Source organism: Agrilus planipennis, unplaced genomic scaffold, assembly GCF_000699045.2.
Source record: "Agrilus planipennis isolate EAB-ADULT unplaced genomic scaffold, Apla_2.0 scaffold305, whole genome shotgun sequence".
NCBI lineage: Eukaryota > Metazoa > Arthropoda > Insecta > Coleoptera > Buprestidae > Agrilus > Agrilus planipennis.
Genome location: NW_020439432.1, coordinates 37,281 through 49,366, shown reverse-complemented (window position 1 = coordinate 49,366; position 12,086 = coordinate 37,281). Strand labels below are relative to the sequence as shown.

General features: G+C 33.7%; 1 protein-coding gene across 6 annotated transcripts in view; it reads left to right on the top strand.

Annotated features, from left to right (window-relative positions):
- Positions 1-12,086, top strand: part of LOC108741540 — a 234,553-nt gene that overhangs the window by 191,272 nt on the left and 31,195 nt on the right. Inside the window, exon 1 of one of the 6 annotated variants that reach the window (XM_018476374.1) lies at positions 6,863-7,402. The exons of the other annotated variants lie outside the window; for them this stretch is intronic. The gene's annotated coding sequence lies outside the window, so the exon portion shown is untranslated. Of the gene's footprint in view, positions 1-6,862; positions 7,403-12,086 lie in introns of those variants that run through there. 6 annotated transcript variants of the gene reach the window in all.

Here is a 12,086-nt window from a genome sequence, read left to right as displayed (position 1 = left end):
TGTTCAAGCCAGAAAGAAATTGACTGATGTGTATGGAGAAGGTGTGTTGACAGTACGCCAGTGCCAGAACTGGTTCGCTAAATTTCGATCCGGCAGTTTTGATGTCGAAGATGCACCACGTTCGGGAAGGCCGGTTGAAGCTGATAAAGACGTGAGATCGGATTGAGGTTTTTATCAAATTCAACAGTTTATGACCACTTGAAAGGCCTGGGATTATCCTCGAAGCTCGATGTATGGGATCCCCATGTTCTCACAGAGAGAAATCTGTGTCGTCGCATTAACGTCTGCGATTCGCTTCTCAAACGTCACGAAAATGATCCGTTTTTGAAGCGCATCATCACTGGGGACGAAAAATGGGTTGTATACAACAACGTCAAACGCAAGAGGTCATGGAGCAAAAAAGATGAACCGGCTCAAACCATTTCCAAAGCCGATATTCACCAAAAAAAGGTGATGCTGTCTGTTTGGTGGGATTTTAAAGGAATCGTTTTTTTTGAGCTTTTACCGGATAACACAACGATTAATTCGGAAGTCTACTGTCATCAGCTGGACAAACTGAATGATGCACTTCAACAGAAAAGGTCAGAACTAATCAACAGGAAAGGTGTAGTGTTTCACCAAGACAACGCGAGACCTCACACAAGTTTGGTCACTCGCCAAAAGCTTTTACAGCTTGAATGGGATACAATGCTACACCCACCATATTCTCCAGACCTGGCACCATCGGATTATTATTTGTTCCGGTCACTCCAAAATTTTTTAGACGGTAAAACCTTCACCTCAAATGAGGAGGTCAAAAACCTCCTCGATCAGTTTTTTGCCAGCAAAGACCAAAAATTTTATGAGCGTGGAATTATGCTACTACCAGAAAGATGGCAAAAGGTGTTGGACCAGAACGGTCAATATATAATTTAATAAAGTATTTGTTTATTATACGAAAACTGTCTTTCATTTCTACAAAAAAAAACGAAATGACTTTCCGAACAACCATATAAATTCATTTCTTTTGGGATTTTATTTTTACAAATTCGGGTCTAAATTGTAATTTTTATTATTTTCGCTTCTGAAGCAATGGGCTATTGGGATAAATTGTAAATATCGCTTTAATATTTGGGTAAGTTTTCGTTTTTCATTTTCTCTGTGTTGAGTTGTATTTCGGGTAAAACGCACTCAAAACAAATTTATAAGTATGCACTACTGCATGTACTAATCTTACTATAACAAATGATTGCTAAGCGCATTTTCTGAATTCACCCCTGATAATGGGAAACATTTTTAAATATGAAAAACCTATTTTTTCGTAAATGAAAAGTGGTTCAACCTTAAATTGAGGTCATTTTGTCACACCCCGTGTGCGCGAATAATAGATGATTTACATTCTAAGGCGTCGTCGTCAAAGTAATAATAGAGACAAAATCCGTGTGTGTACAACAAATAATAAGTTTAACAATATGTTAACTACATAAACAAATGCGATATATACATAAGTATTGCTAATCCCATCAAGCCTGGCCGGGGCACATCAATTGTCTTTTTCGCACGCGTTTGTTACCGCCAAGTTGTAACCGTTAATCAAAGATGGCCATGATTCATAGCGGGTTAAACAGGAATTTTATATTGTGATGCCATCTCGGGACACTGCATTATTTTACAAAGTCGACGTGCCAGCAGGGCAATAACTCTTGTTGCATTTTTTACGATTATTTATCACGTGATGCACACATCAAACGAACAGACATGGAAACATGTGTAAAAGAAGTCTGTGTCTATATTTACAAGTGTGTGTTGGTATAGACGTAAAATATTGCGTTACTACACATCGCAGTGGCGGAAAACCTGATTTGCAAAATAAAGACCATAGGCAAATGCCAGGCGTGAAAATATGTTAATGATCGTTTCTTTTAAAGAAAATGTTAAGCGAAAACCAACGCTATGCTATTAAGTGGTATAAAACATCAATCTAATCCGTACGATCATGTAAAAGATGATAAAGAAATATTTGGTACAATGTAAACTCCATGTAAGGGGGACGTTACTTTTATTTGTTTGGTTTACTTTTTAACCCAACCTGAAATTATTGGTTTTGCAAGATGAAGAGCAAGACTGTCTTTATACCTTGTACAAGACCAAGGCGAAACGAAAAAGACTAAGATTAAAACCAAGACCTAATATGCAAAACTAAACGAAAAATTATTACTTCCAGTGGATTTATGAGTTAAACTATTTGAAGAAACTGTAATATATATTCCTTTTTTGGAACTAAGCATTTTTAGTATTTACAATTTCCAGTTTGTTTTACTAGATTTTAACACCAAACGTAAAGAAAAATAAACATTATCACTGTTTGAAGAAAGGGATCTATAAGAATGTAAATACGAAGTAAGTGTTCTTTGTTCATAATGTCTGGATGAGACATGGTTGAAATATAGAGATAAACTAATTTTGTTTCTATATTTTATACTTGGGCGCGCGGAAAAGAAAAGGTTAGAAGCGTTCGAAAGGTGGTGTTACAGGCGAATGATGAGGATACCGTGGATAGAGAAGGTTAGAAATAACACCTTCTCAGGCATGAAGGTCTAGTCAGAGACATATTAGGGGCAGAAACGGATGTTAGGAGGGGCAGAGGTAGACCTATATTGTATTACTGTTCGCAAATAGTTAAAGATGTAGGCTGTTCTAGTTTTAGGGGAATGCAAAGTTTAGCTTAGGATAGGAAAGAGTGGAGGTATGTGTCCAACCAGTCTTAGGACTGATGGTGATGATTTTTTACTTCTTTCAAGTACCTTGTACTATTTTGTTCGCTTAAAGGTCAATTTATGCGTTGGAGTAAGGGTCAATTTATGCATTGGGGAAAGGATAAGTTCTTGAGTTTTCAGAACATTCACAACAATCGACAGTATTTTCTTTAAAAGTTCAAGACCAAGTCCAATACCAAAATTGGGCTTTCAGCGGAAGAGAAAAAGTAAGAGGGGTGTGGTGTCATAAAAGGGTAAAAATGAGCAGATATTAGAAAGAGTAGGAATAGAAGGAGTTATAGAAGTCATTGAGAAATAGGCTAGATAGTATGAGATGTAGAGGTAGACTTTAGTTTAGTTTAGATAATTTTTAGCAGATAGATTTAGGTTGTTCTATTTTTGGAAAGTTTGACGTATCTAACTAACCTTTTTGATGACCCCACAAAATACAGAATTATTATTAAATGACGTCCTTATTTATTAAAAATTAGGTTTCGACTATTATTATTCCATTATTGTGGCATCAAAGTAAAATAATACTACTACTACTACTACTATTTTACTATTAAGCTTCTTATTCAAAGTATAAATAGAACGAAACAGTTATTCTCTGTAACGAAACAGTACGTTACACTTGAACAGTAGATTTAGTTACAAAAATAATTTTTTTGTGGATGAACATGCAAGGAAGACGGAGATTATCGGACTCGTCATATCATCTTGGGTAAGAAATTGTAACTTACTGTTACTTTTTATGCTTTATGCAATGAAAATTGTCTACAACGAACTGAAATGCTTGTTCCGGTGAATTTCGTCGAACGTGTAGAGCATTCACTTTGTATATTTATGTGCTGTGATATCTTCGACTAGATATTTGATGATACCAAGAGTCAGGTATTTCATTTTTTTACGTCCGCTAATTTATGCATTCACAATATCACAGCGGTGACTTACCGTCAAAACGTTCAACTTCCACTGCGAGATGACTCATTGAAGTCAAATTTTCTGCTGTGGTAAAGCCGATGTTAAATCAGATTCACTTTAGGAAAATTTTCTGTATTCTGACGAACCCTTATTCTTACACGAGCAAGGATTATCGTTCTACAATAGACCAGCAAGCTAATTATAGTAAAAAATCTAGTATATCATTTAGAAAACACTTTGACGGAGTAAGAAAATGATTATAAAAATTTTGAGAACATTTAAAAACAATTTTTTTACGAACATTTCTACATGGCGCGTATACAGTAAAGGGTTGTTGTTCTACAATAGTCAAGCAGGCTAATTATAGCTAAAAATCGAGTACAGTAGAACCTCTTCAAGTCGAATCTCGATAAGTCGAAAACCTCCAAAACTCGAAAAAAATGTTTTGTTCCCTTCCCTTCAAGCCCCAAAACCTCCTTTACTCGAAATCTCAACCCTCAGTGAGTCTCTGCCAGTCATTATGGTACATATTTTCCCTTTATAACTCGAAAAATTAAATTGGACCTCTGTATCTCGAACATAGCAATGTTTTAGAAGATACTACAAATGGCGCAGTGAACGCCATCTGTAACACGATGCTACATTTTAGGATTACGTATGCTCTTTATAGCAATATTTTATTTTACAATTTTTACAACTCGATAATTTGAAACTTATAACGTCTATAGTTCGAAGAAAACTAAGTTATCGACTTTAAGGATTTGCTGATAATGCAAGTACACCAAATGTTAACCTCTACAAGTCGAATCAAAATCCGCCATGAGTCGAAAGCTATAACTCGTCTCCCTTGATGTTCGAGTTATGGAGGTTCTACTGTATATCAGTTTGAAACCATTTGACGGAGTAAGAAACTGAACATTTTGAGAATAGACAGTTTATGAAAAATTTGAAGTCTAAAGAGTGTGTATTACTTAACTAAAATTTCGAAAATAACACCATTAAGCATTTTATTCGATGTGACCTCTTCCGGAAAGTTTAACTAATAATTAATAATGTACTGGTTAATGAAATATAATTTTTTAACCATACCTACACGTGTATTTCATTTAATATCTGACCGCATTTGCATTATTGTATTTGTGTTTATAATTGCAGTTGTTTCATAGTGCGTCTGTAACCAGTCTATAACCACCACCTATACAAAAGAATATTGTGAACTGCTGCAAATTGTTGCATAAAGGTGTAACAACTTAGCGGTAGTTAGTACAAAACACGGTCACAATTCGCGTTACGTTATAGCGAGTTTTTTCTTACATGAGATACTTATAAAGAGCAAGGACACTTTCACTTCTAATTGTGGCTAACTCGCTGATATTTTACATTTTACATTTAATGGTCACAAAATAAACATCCTCAAGATTAATAATTGTAATTTAGATCTGTGAATCGCATTTGTTAAAATAAAGTTTTTATTCTCTAATTACACGGGACCCAATTAAAGTACGAAAACACGATAATATATATTTATTATACACAGAAGCAGAGTTGTTGGTACTAGCTTAAGTACATAATTAATTTTTTTGCAATTTCCGTTAGTCAAAGTATCAACCGATTGTTGCTTTGTAAATAATGTTATTAAGTCAATACAATGTTGGTAATTAGGTAGAAATTTATCAGTGATATGTTGCTGTCACATGGCAATCAATAATTATAGAATCCGTTCTTTATAATCAAAAACCTAAAAATTTAGTTAAACACTGGAAAATAACGAAACCTACATGTACCTATACCTAAGTGAATTAGAGCTTTATTAGGAAAAACATGGCGAAATCTAGAGGTTTAATTAATTTAATTAAAATTAAGTCGTCCAGCCGCTCAAAAATCTTTTGTGATATACCACTTAAGGTTCTACTAGAGGAGCATCGGATGGCGGTTTTGGACGGTACTGAAAAACCGAGTACGCGACATTAGTTCTTCGGCAGCACCAACATTAGTGCAAAAAATTGCCAGTTGGATTTTGATGTAAAATGTTTGAACAAATACAATTCAAATACATATTTGCTTTACTAGAAACCACCATTCAGAAAACGGTCAATGGTAAAACCATGTCCTTCAAGGATGCATTGATGCCTTTTTTCACTATTTTTATGCGTGTGTATTGCAATACATGTTTATCAAGAAAAATCTCCTGCAATATTCTTGGATGTGTAAGTATGTAGTTCCATTTTAAGAAAATGGTTGCGTTGCTACAAGACAAAAATGACGAAAGTATGAGTTCGTCATTAGCAAGATATTCTCTCCTCATTTCCGCAAAATCTTCGGTCAAGATTAAAAAATTTAATGTTTCGCATCAGAAATATTATGCTTAGACCTAGCAGAGGTTGCTTTTGCTTTTGCATTTCTGAAAAAAATATAAAATTATTAGTACAAGGTAATACATTTCAGGAGATATATCATTATATCACAAAAGTTTTCAGAATAATGAAAAAAATAAATTTAAATCTAATGATGATAAAAAATTAATTTCATATTTACTTTGTTAGTATGTAAATTGCAATACTCACTTATTCATAGGTATTAATTTTCATCTATTCTTATTAGAAGTACATTAGCAGAACTAAAGCAGGATAATGCCTTTCAGGCGCGAATTTGGGTACATATTGAGGTAACGAACTGTTAGTTATTCAAAAAATTGTTCATTCTGGTAATTCAAAATATTCATTGGAACACATGTTTATCAAGAATAATCTACTCTAACATTCGTGGATGTGTAATTAGTTTCGTTTTTAGAAAATGATCGCGTTGGATAAAAAATAACGAAAGTATGTGTTCGTCATTAACACGATATTTCCTCCTCATTTCCGCAAAATCGTTAGTCAAGACTAAAAGCAGTTCATCCATGCAAATTGAAATCCTTTGATGGGTCGACGTAACGCATCCTGTCAACTTCCATCCATTAAATTCCGTTGAAAGGACAGTCACTCTCGTCCTCCGGTGGCACCAACATACTACTAGTAAGTACATCGCACTGACGATGAGTATTTTGTATTCCAGTGGCATTGTCCTTGCTGCAAGAAGCGAGCGTCGCGACGCTCGTATGTCGTCGACGCGTTCGCTTTTACAACAACAATAATAATATTTCAGTGTTGGCTGCCTGCAGTCAGTACGTACGGTCAGTTCCGGTTAAACATCTTCTGTCGTGAGCCGTGGCACTGAAATGTGGCCGTCATCGTCAGTAGGTTTGGGCTGTCGTATCGGGTACGCGCGCGCGTTTTATTAAAGCTTCGCCACTATTTCACTCTGCCGGAGCTTTGCGACCGATGTTCCGCGTGAGCGTGAGCGTGAGCTATAGTCTTCGGTGAAACATCGTACTTGTATGTTCTTTATCTGGCTCCGGTACTACATTCATACGTAACGTACGCAGGTAATCACTTGCGTTAAATACGGGAAATATTTATTGTTTGTGGGTGAAGTACCAACCACATGCGTAGACATATATAATTCGGCTACTAGCATTAATCGCTGAACTATTCGATTTTTCGTGTTCTCGGAATATCTAGGAGCATACGCGATGTATGCACATACCTATACCATATAAAAAGGGTTATTGAGGCGAGAAGTATATCACGTACGCTTACCGGGTATTGTATCGATGAATGTTTAGAGATAGGTACCTACATCATAGTGTGTTGTGCGAAAAACCGATTCGGATTAAACTGGAGAGCAATGAGGCAGCAGGAGGAGTAAGTTTTGCATTCATCGATTTTCATCTTATGCATCTCTGGCAAATATTGTTGATGTGCTCAGGGAGCAAACTCGCACCGTTGAATAATAATAATAGCGGTCTGCATCTCCCCCGGAGTGTATTCATGAATTTTTGAACCCGACACTCAAATGAATATTTTCACGAAAGAGTTTAGTCGCGGAAATCCACCTTGTTATCGCGCTTTTTGTTACATACATGTATTAAAGGGGTAAAAAAATTGAAACTGTCTCCTATCATACTAAAGTATTAAGAAGATTTTTTTAACAAAACATAAAATGAAGCACATTATTTATTATTACGGATATAGATATATGAATGTATAGTCTACACGGAAAAATTATATTGTAAGAAGTAAGGATAGTAGACGAAGATTTTTCTGCAATTTTATGGGATATGTAAATCTAAACTGCAATTATTAGAGGCAAAAATTATATCATTACACATTTAGAGAGTACAATTTTACAGTTTGCTCAAACTTGGACAGGATAAAACTGTAATTCATAATGTATATTTTTCCTTGTCGTAGTAATCTCTTTTAAATTGAATTTAAATCACATAGTTGCATTGAACTAAACAATTTTCATTTCGTAATCTATTGAGGTACTAATTACATATTAAAATGTAAGCTAGAGAATATGCGTTCGAAACAAATTAATCTTGACTCATTTTATATACTTATAAATATGTACATAAAACTTAAAACGACTTGGTATAAATATTCATCGTTGCTGCTTACAAATTAGTTTGATTAACGAATTCACAGTTTTTAAATCACTTGTTTAATGGGATCTCTAGAAAAGTGGATCTGAATGAAAAAGACATAAACTTAAAAAAAACCTAACGAGAAATTATACAATATTTACTAAAGATAATTTATAATGTCGTGTTGCAGGCAAAGAAAATGATTCATCATGTTATTTCTTACTTGATAATTAATTGTCGTATAGATAATTTGCCTGAATCGCTGCATTTAAGACGTAATTAAAGAAACTGCTCGCTATTAGCATTATATGTATAGTATTAAAAACAAAAAAGATTTACTTAGGTTTCATTTTTTGAGGTAATCTTCGAACGTTCAATACCTACCTATTCACAGATTGTTTAGCCCTTTGTAATTGATATAATAATAAATCACAATGATCTGCATACATAGAAAAAAGCCGCCTAATTTTGGAAAGTTACCTAAATTTTACATACTGTGTTTTCACAGAGCCCGTTTATACCCTTCTTGCAATTTGAAAAGCCGTCAAACATATTAATTTAGTTATTTATGTTTATGGCTGTCGCTGCAATTGATTGTCCTGGAGGATATTAATAAAGGCAATTGAAGTACGATTTAAGGAGACAAGTGTTCAAAATAAATATAAAACAATATGTATGTAATGGGAACAAAAAATATTCGGAGTAGTAAAGATTTCGAATTATATGTATGTAGAAGTTCGGGTGTAGGTATAACGAAATTATTCCTTTTGATTTATTTCAAATGTAAAATACAAAACAGATTTCCCTTTTGTACTTTAAATGCTCAATGCAAAATACTTATTTCCAAATAAATACTTTTTTGTAATACCTATTTAATTTTCTTTATTTACTTAAGTACACAATATTTTTTAAAAAAATCTTGTAGGCATTGGCTCATTTTTTCTTCATGAAAACATTTACTATTTGAACGGAATAATACACATTCTATGCCAACCCTAAAGGTCTATCGTAAATATTTATAAATCAATTTTTGAAATCGAATAGATAATTTCGAAGATTACTCCCTACACCTAAACTCAGACGATGACGATGTATGTCCGCCCTAACCAACGAAAGCATTTTCTTTTTTGAAACGAATAGTAGTAAGCGCTTTTCCAAGTTTAAGTTTGATATTGTTTGTTGACAGCTTAGGAGATATTTGAGCTTAACGGTAATTGCAGAAAAGTTTTTTTATCCCATAAGATATAACGAAAGAAAGCTTTTCGAGAAAACGGATAACGTCAAAGTGTGTGTGTGTGCTAATAATAATAACAATAATAATAGGATTTAGAAGAAAAAAGAATGTTCGGTAATTCGGTGCACACGTGTGCGTGTTTTTCCTTAGTTTTAAAAGAAAAGTTATTACACGATCTTCAAACATAAAGTATTCTAATGTTCGTGGGTTTAACAAAATTAACTTATTCTAATACTGATAACGACAAAAACTGTTTATTTATACTAATTATTGAAGAACTCAAAAACACTATTAAATTATTACTTAGGTTATGAATTATTCTATTTATTTACACTACTGTTGATATATCACTATTCACTGCCCTATTTATTTCACTGCTATCACTGTCAATTTATTTCTCGATTCACTTCTGCANTTGAACCCGGAAAACAATATCGATTCAATATTTTAGATTATTCATTTCCAAGGAATTTAGTATTTTTTGAGCTCTTTTCAGTTAAAGAATTAGAAGGCATTTATGGAATGTCTCTTTGCCCCCTTTTCAGCTTCTAATGTGAGCAACTTTCTTTCGTTATTTTATACAATGTTTGATCGGTGATAGTAGCAAAACTTTTAACGGCAAAAATGTATTTTGCATTTTACAAATAGAAAATACGCTTGGAAAAGTATTTTAAATAAAATACGAAATGTTTTTTAAATGCGAAATAAAGATAGGTATTTTTAATTTTGTATTTACATTTTAAATCCAAGTTTTTCAAATAAATCGCATCTCTGTTGTTACAGTTATAGGAGTCTCCTATCCTGTTAGCATCTATTGTTGACTTCTTTAAAATATAAATAATTCGTCTCTAATTTGTCGAAGTATAACTATACATATATGATAGCAACAAAAGAGTAGTTAGAAATAGTTGTCTGTCGTCTATCGGTCAAAGTATTTTAAATCAAAAAGGCCGTACACGTCTCCGGTGGGATTGTCTCCAATAAATTATAACGTGTGGGCTGCGAATGTACGAAACGGAATCAAAGACATCCATTATTTTTTTGTCCTCTCTCAGTCTGTAGTGTCCCTGATTTAACATCGACATGGTATGTGCATTAATACTGATATGCCTACATGAAAAAATTGTCTGTCATCTAATGAGAATGAGGAATTGAACAACAACAACCGGTAAGGACTTAGGCGAGTAATTTATTTCTTGTAAACATCCAAGTCATTGTTACTGTCCTGTCCTTTTTCGCTAATCTATTGTTTCGCGTTAGGTGTTTCTTTTTTATTCGGAAGATTAATTAGGATTAAAGCAGTGTAGAAAAAGATTAAGCGGTTTGATCACTCACGTAGTAATTAATAAATTTTCAATTTAGAAAAAATAAAGTCAATTAAGTGGGTGTGTATCAGTCACTGGCCAAACTCGATTTCAAGATCGAGTAGTTATGCAGTGAATAGTTTTATTCAATGACTTGAATAAAATAATTCGAAATGGTCTGTATCCTGTCGAAACTGCCAGATGCGGATCGCGATTTCGATCTTTTTCGATCTCATCAGCGCGTCGCAGGCAGCCCGACAGAACACAGACCAACTTTTACCTGCTGCCTTAACAGCGCGTTTTCGAAAATACCACAAATGGCGTGATAAACGCCATCTGTAGTACGATGCTACATTCTAGAAATACGTATAGTCCAACAAGGTCCATTTAAATATATGGATATCTACTTGCTGAAACGAATCCCGGCGTAGTTCACCTCATCGTGGTAGGCACGTTACCATAATCGAATAAAATAATTCGAAGTCGAAACTGCCGACGCGCTGATGAGATCCAAAAAGATCGAAATCGCGTTCCGGGTCTGGCAGTTTCGACAGAATACAGACCAAGTTCGTAGTATACCTATATTGTCACATACTCAAAAAAATATCACCTTAAGTGCTAAATGCAGCGTTATAGTCAATTGCAAACTGAAAATTAAACATTATATTAATTCTACTCATAATGAAAAGATATGCGAACATACCAATCTGTAACCTGTAGGGGCTTCATAAAATGACTATTTATTAATTGTTAACGATGTATCACCCAGTTCTTTCAGATTTTTTAGGAGGTATTATAATTATCATAATAACAGTTACGTACAAGAATTTAAGAAAATCTCTTTTGAAGAAAATTTAATGTTTCGCATCAGAAATATTATGCTTAGACCTAGCAGGGGTTGCTTTTGCTTTTGCATTTCTGAAAAAAATATAAAATTATTATTATTAGCACAAAGTAATACTTTCAGGAGATATATCATTATATCACAAAAGCTTTCAGAATAATGAAAAAAACAAATTTAATTCTTGATGATAAAAAATTAATTTCATATTTACCTTGTTAGTATGTAAATCACAATACTCACTTATTCATAGGTATTAATTTTCATCTATTCTTATATTGAGGTAACGAAGTGTTAGTTATTCAAAAAATTGTTCATTCTGGTAATTCAAAATATTCATTGGAACATATGTTTATCAAGAATAATCTACTCTAACATTCGTGAATCTGTAATTAGTTTCGTTTTTAGAAAATGATCTCGTTGCCTAAGAATAGAAAAATAACGAAAGTATGTGTTCGTCATTAACACGATATTTCCTCCTCATTTCCGCAAAATCGTTAGTCAAGACTAAAAGCAGTTCATCCATGCATATTGAAATCCTTTGATGGGTCGACGCTAATGCATCCTGTCAACTTGTGCC